Here is a 6,000-nt window from a genome sequence, read left to right as displayed (position 1 = left end):
GAAAATCTAATAGACAAACTCTTCTCATTCGATATACACCCACGATCTATATTTTATGATACTCTATATCTTCATGTATGAATATGGTGAATATATGAAGAGAAAAAAAAAAAGTAAAAAATTCTTGACAATCGAGAAATTAATCCAATTTATTTATTCCTTCACGAACATCTTCCATACTTCGAAATAATTTCTTTCCTGGATAATCACATTCGTGTTACGATGTATCCACTTTTTATCTCACTCGACTAAAAATTTCCATTGGACTTTTCCACGTATTAGATTTTAGAACGTATTTGAATTTAAATGACAATGTTCTATGTATATCTACGTATAACGAGCTACTATATTTTCTCTCTCTCTCTCTCTCTCTCTCTCTCTCTCTCTCTTCTCTCTTGTTTTTTCTTTCTTTTATCGAAGTATAGTAATCGACTGACTACAGTTTGCTCGTACTGTAACACTTTTTTCTCTCTCTCTCTCTCTCTTTTTCTCTCTGTTCCACACTTTTCTATGATATTTTACGTGTCAATAAATAGAGAAAATCAACGTCGAAAGCACCATATTTAACTTGAAAAATGAAACGTGTAACGCGTACGATAAAATATTTTCGTTGCTTCTCGTTGACACGTCGAAAGAATCTTTCTATCTGTACGCTATCTTCTCTTCTTTTTCACTCGAGAAAAGATCTCGAAAGAGCATCGAGAAAACATCGACAGCTAGAGTTGAAGATTTATATGTATGTACATATAAAGAGTGGATAAAAAGAAGATATAAAGAGAAAGATAACATATATAATATTAATATGTAAACGTGACGATTCAAATAGAATAATGAATAACGAATGAAAATCAAGCAAATTATTATTATATGATTTAATCAAGGCGAAATATAAAAATCTGAAAAAAAAATACAAAAAAAAAGAAATATAAAAATTTAATCAAACTTCGAATAGAGAGATAAATTATACGTATACATTTAAAAATAAACATATAACGTAACGCATGAATAAATCAATAACAATGAAAATCAAACAAAATTATTATAAAGTTTAATCGAAAAGAAATAGAAAAATTTTGACAAAAGAGAAAAAGTATTTTATAAAAAAAATTTAGAGATAACAATTATCCTCAAAAGTCGATAAAAAATACTCCGAAAGAAAATCATGCATTTATATATTACGCACACATAGGACACAGGCAAATCGATGATAAATCGAGACCTAAACAAATCCAAACAAACAAAAAAAAAATAAATAATAAAACAAAAAATATAAACCAAACGAATCATTAGATACCCTGATCAAGACGAATTAACAAGAAAATACAATAATCAAAAAAGACTTACTCGTCAGAGTATGATCGAAGAAAAATATCCATAGAAAAAAAGAAAAAGAAAAAAAAAAGAAAAAAAAAGAAAGAAAGAAAAAAAAGAAGAATAACAAGAACGGAGCAAGAAGAGAAAGAAAAAGAGAAAGAGGAACGAAAACAAAAACAAAAACCCCCCAAAAAAAAAAGAAAGAAAACAAAGAAAAAAAAATGCATAAACACATATACGTATACGCCTAACCTCGGTTGAGAAGGGTTGTTCATAGTCGAAATATAAACCTAAGCACGCTGATAGTAGCAGGGGATGGTTAGTGGTGGTGGTGATAGTAGTGTAGTGGTGGTGATGATGGCGCTGGTAGATGCCGTCGAGGTCGAAGGCGGTGGTAGCAAGGAAGAGTGGAAGGGTGGTGGACGTATGGGGGAAGGAGGGTTGCTAGTGGTAGTGGTAGTGGTAGTGGTAGTAATGGAGGTGGTGGAAGAGGTTGGAGGATAAACGGGGAGAAGGGAAAGGAGAAATAAATGGGGACCGACGCAGTCCTGTCGGGAGCGTCAGAGCGGGCGGACGCTCACCACCGACGCTTCTCTCGCTCGCCTCGTTTCGTCTCGCTTGGCTCTCTCTCTCTCTCTCTTTTTTATTTTTTTCTCTCTCTTTCTCTCTTTCGTTCTCTTTTTTTGTCTTTCTGTCTTTTACCACATCGTCCTTCTCTTCCTTGTTCTCCTCCTTCTCCTTCTCCTTCTCCTTCTCCTGCTCCTCCTCCACCCCTCCTGTTCCTTTCTAATCTTTCGCATTTTGTTTAATCCTTTTTGTTTTACTCCTTTCTCGGTTCCATCATCTTTTTTTCATTTCTCTTTCTGTTTTTTTTTTATATATATATATGTATGTATTTGTTTATATATATCTATAATATGTAATATATTTATATATATATATGTGAATATATCCTACGTTTTCGAAGGGACATTTTCTTTCATTCTCTTTTTTTTTTCCTCTTCTTTTTCTTCCTCTTCTTCTTCACTGTATATATATATTTTATCTTCTCTTCCTACGAAGCGCGAGATAAAAGAAAGATAATCGAAGGGTGAGCGCGGAGTGAGCACGTTTGTTGTTGTTCTTTGGGCGCGTAGACGCGACGATGCGACTCGAAAAGACGCGTGTACGAAATCGCCGGTTATGTTGGTTACGCCGGTTAGAAGAAGACAACGTCATCCTCAACAATCATAACCAGCAGCAGCAGAAACAGCAGCAGCAGCAGCAGGATAACCAATATCAACATCACGACCACCACCACCACTATCACCACGTCTTTAATCATCATCACCACCAGCACCATCACCATCATCATTGCCGTCAGCATCGCCATTACTACTACTACTATTATTATACCGATACCAAGATCTAGGATCTACGATCGTCAATCGTGTTTCTCGTTAAAACATATAGATTTTGTTTTATTCGAGGAAATAGAGATATCAAGGAGGAGAGAGAGAGAGCGCGCGCGCGCGCGCGCGCATCCCCCTCCTCTCTCCTCGTCTCTTCTCTTCTCTTCTCCTCTTTGCCCCGTATTGAAAAACTGGGTTTTAATAACGTCGTCGCGTAGAATTTAAAAGAGAAAGACAGACAGAGACAGAGAGAAAAAGACAGAGAGGGTGCGTGTTGTGTGTGTGTGTGTGAAAGAAGGAAGCAAAGAAGAAAAGAAAAGAAACGGAAGGAAGGAAGGAAGGAAGGAAGGAAGGAAGGAAGAAATAATAAGGGTGGCCGGTGGTGGTGGTTATAAACTGGAGCGTTCGAGAAAGCTCACGAGTGGAAAAAAGAGAAATATAAAGAGAGAGGAAGAGATAAAGTGACGGAGAGAGGGGAGAAAAGAGGGAAAGATAGAGTGATAAAAAGAGAAAGAAAAAAAAATTAAGAGGGTAAAAGAGAACGAAAGAAAGAAAGAAAGAAAGAAGAAAGAAAGAAATAGATAGAAAGAGAGAGAGAGAGACAGACAGACAGGAGACAGATAGAAAGACAGAAAGATCAGAAAAATAAAAAAAAAATAAAAGAAAGAGAGATAAGAAAAGAATAAAGATAGAGAAATTGACATATGTCTCGAGGAGATGTATCGTCGTCGCGGATTGCCGGTGCTACTGCCACGAGGATGCTTTCTTCTTCTTCTTCTTCTACTTCTTCTTCTTCTTCTTCCTCATCTTCCTCTTCCTCTTCAACTACTACTTATTCTTATTCTTATTCTTCATCGTGGCCCATCGCTAAACGCTACGCTGCTAACGCCAACGGATTCTTCTTTTATTCTTGTCAACGAGAGGAAGAACGATATAATCGAAGCCGACGTAGTGTCATCGAGAACGATTTGGACGACGAAGACGACGAGCATAATCATCGTCATCACTATCATCGTCATCGTTTTTATCGTTATTATCATCGTCAACATCGTTATCAACAACAACAACAACAACAACAGGGAAAAGCTGATCTTCATCAACAACAACAACTTCTTCAACAACAACAACAACAAGAACAACAGTGTATCCTATTCCTTCTCATCCTTCGATATCTCGAATCGAGACTCGATAGTACTTTTTGTCGATCATTGCCCTCCTCCTCCTCCCTCGCCCCCACCCCCGCCACCACCTCCTCCTCCTCCACCTCCTCCACCTTCTTCTACTTCTATTTCTTCTTCTTCTTTTTCTTTTTCTTTTTCTTTTTCTTTTTCTTTTGCTGTTTCTTCTTCTTCTTCTTCTTCTCCTTTTTCTCTTTCCTTACCAATATCTTACGTCAACGACAAAGACGACGACATCGTCAATGTCTTACTCTCTTCCTGCTAAATAATCCTAATTCACAATCGCGATCACGAGTACGACGTATAACGTCACCGACGACGATCGTCACGACTCTCTGTTACTGCCGTTGTTGTTGCTGGCCCGTCGCCGAAATCAAATATCGTGCTCGGCCTAACGAAAGAACTATCTTTCTAACGTGTGAAGAAACAACATTCGTACGGTGGTATTTCTTAAAACGATTATGTTGTCCTTAGAACTTGGACAACTTTGATCCTGAGGGACTACGACGACGTTTCGATTACAAGGATCACGTACATATATTAGTTACTTATATAAATATATATATATATGCATGTGTGTGTATATATATATTTATTTATTTGTTTGTTTGTTTGTTTAGTTTTTTATTTATATGTATATTTATATATGCAGTGATTCGTCACAACTTTACACTCTCCTTCCAACTGTCTGAGAATGAAGATTCCTCTGATGTGCGTTCGTTCTTATTAGGTATATACATATATACATACATACGTACATACATAAACATATACATACATACTTCCCTTTCTCTATCTATCTATCTATCTATCTATTTATCTGTCTATCTACTTACCTATCTTCTATCCATCTATTTATCTACTTGTCTATCTGTCTATCGTATTCTACTTGTTCGAGATTAAAGAAAAACAAAACGTCTCTTTTCCCCTTCGACGTACAATAGAAAAAGAAATTCGAAGATATACCGAATAAAGACGAGACTACACCAGAGAGTGTTTTATTCCTTCGCGATTTTTTTATCGATCCTATTTCGTGAAAAGAGAATTGCAAAGAACTCTCGGATGTCGTAACACGAGTCAAAGGTTTCGTAAAAGATTCTCGAAGCGTTCGATGTAACCGTGAAATTTGAGGAAAATAAGAGACGAAGAGAAACGAAGAGAGAAAAATAGAGAGAGGGAGAAAGAGAGAAACAAAGAGAGAGAGAGAGAGAGAAAGAAAAAAGCAACGGAATTTTCCTTTTCCGTTTTATTTTCTCTCGAACGATATTGTCCGTCGATGTTTCGAATACTTCCGTCGTGAAAATGTTACCTATTACACACACACGAAGATCAAATAGATCCCTCTCCTGATCCAGCCTGTTACAAAGGACAAACTCGATAAATTCTTTTCTCTTTTCCCCGTTTGGATATGATATCTTTCACGACCTTGAATGAAACGAAACGTATTTTATTGTTATTTGTTAGGACATCGTCGAGAATTACGTGATATTATATTTGTAAAAATCTCTCTCTCTCTTTCTCTTTCTCTTTCTCTCCCTTTCTTTTCGTGCACTTACAAAACGATTTGCCCGAATCGCGAAAGAGAGAGAGAGAGAGAGGAGAAAATCGTAACATAACTCGTTACATTACCTACGTATATATAAGCTCTATTTTCGAACGATCGACTGACCAAAGCTCTACTGCTGTTACTGGTGCCGATGCTGAAACTGATGCTGATGGTACTACTTCATTACGTAACCTAATAGATAAACGCAACGTTGTGACCTTCGAACGAAAATTACCCCTTCGATATTTACCGAAAGATTTCAAATGAAATAATACGTAATTGCTAAAGAGTAAACTACACGTCGTTATTAACATTGATTAAATATTTAAATAATTTCAACAACGTTACAAAACCTAATAAGCATTGGTTAATAAATGCAATAGGGATATAAGATTATTATCACGTACATATAAAAAAATATATATATATATATTCTGTTAAAGATATTCAAACGAAAAGAGATAATCGTTAGAAATTAGTTTTTTCATTCTTCAACGGTATATCTAAAGATAGGTAAAATCGACGATAAAAATCGTAAATAAGTACGCGTATTTTACCGGATATATCGATT

At 36.1% G+C, this 6,000-nt stretch overlaps 1 protein-coding gene across 5 annotated transcripts in view; it reads left to right on the top strand.

Moving 5' to 3' along the window:
- LOC127067026 (small conductance calcium-activated potassium channel protein) overlaps positions 1-6,000 on the top strand; it is a 164,777-nt gene that overhangs the window by 84,619 nt on the left and 74,158 nt on the right. The window contains exon 1 of one of the 5 annotated variants that reach the window (XM_051001470.1): positions 4,272-4,414. The exons of the other annotated variants lie outside the window; for them this stretch is intronic. The gene's annotated coding sequence lies outside the window, so the exon portion shown is untranslated. Of the gene's footprint in view, positions 1-4,271; positions 4,415-6,000 lie in introns of those variants that run through there. 5 annotated transcript variants of the gene reach the window in all.

This window comes from Vespula vulgaris, chromosome 10 (genome assembly GCF_905475345.1).
Source record: "Vespula vulgaris chromosome 10, iyVesVulg1.1, whole genome shotgun sequence".
In the NCBI taxonomy this organism is placed as follows: Eukaryota; Metazoa; Arthropoda; class Insecta; order Hymenoptera; family Vespidae; genus Vespula; species Vespula vulgaris.
The sequence above is the reverse complement of the archived record's forward strand: the minus strand, read 5'-3'. Positions and strand labels throughout refer to the sequence as shown.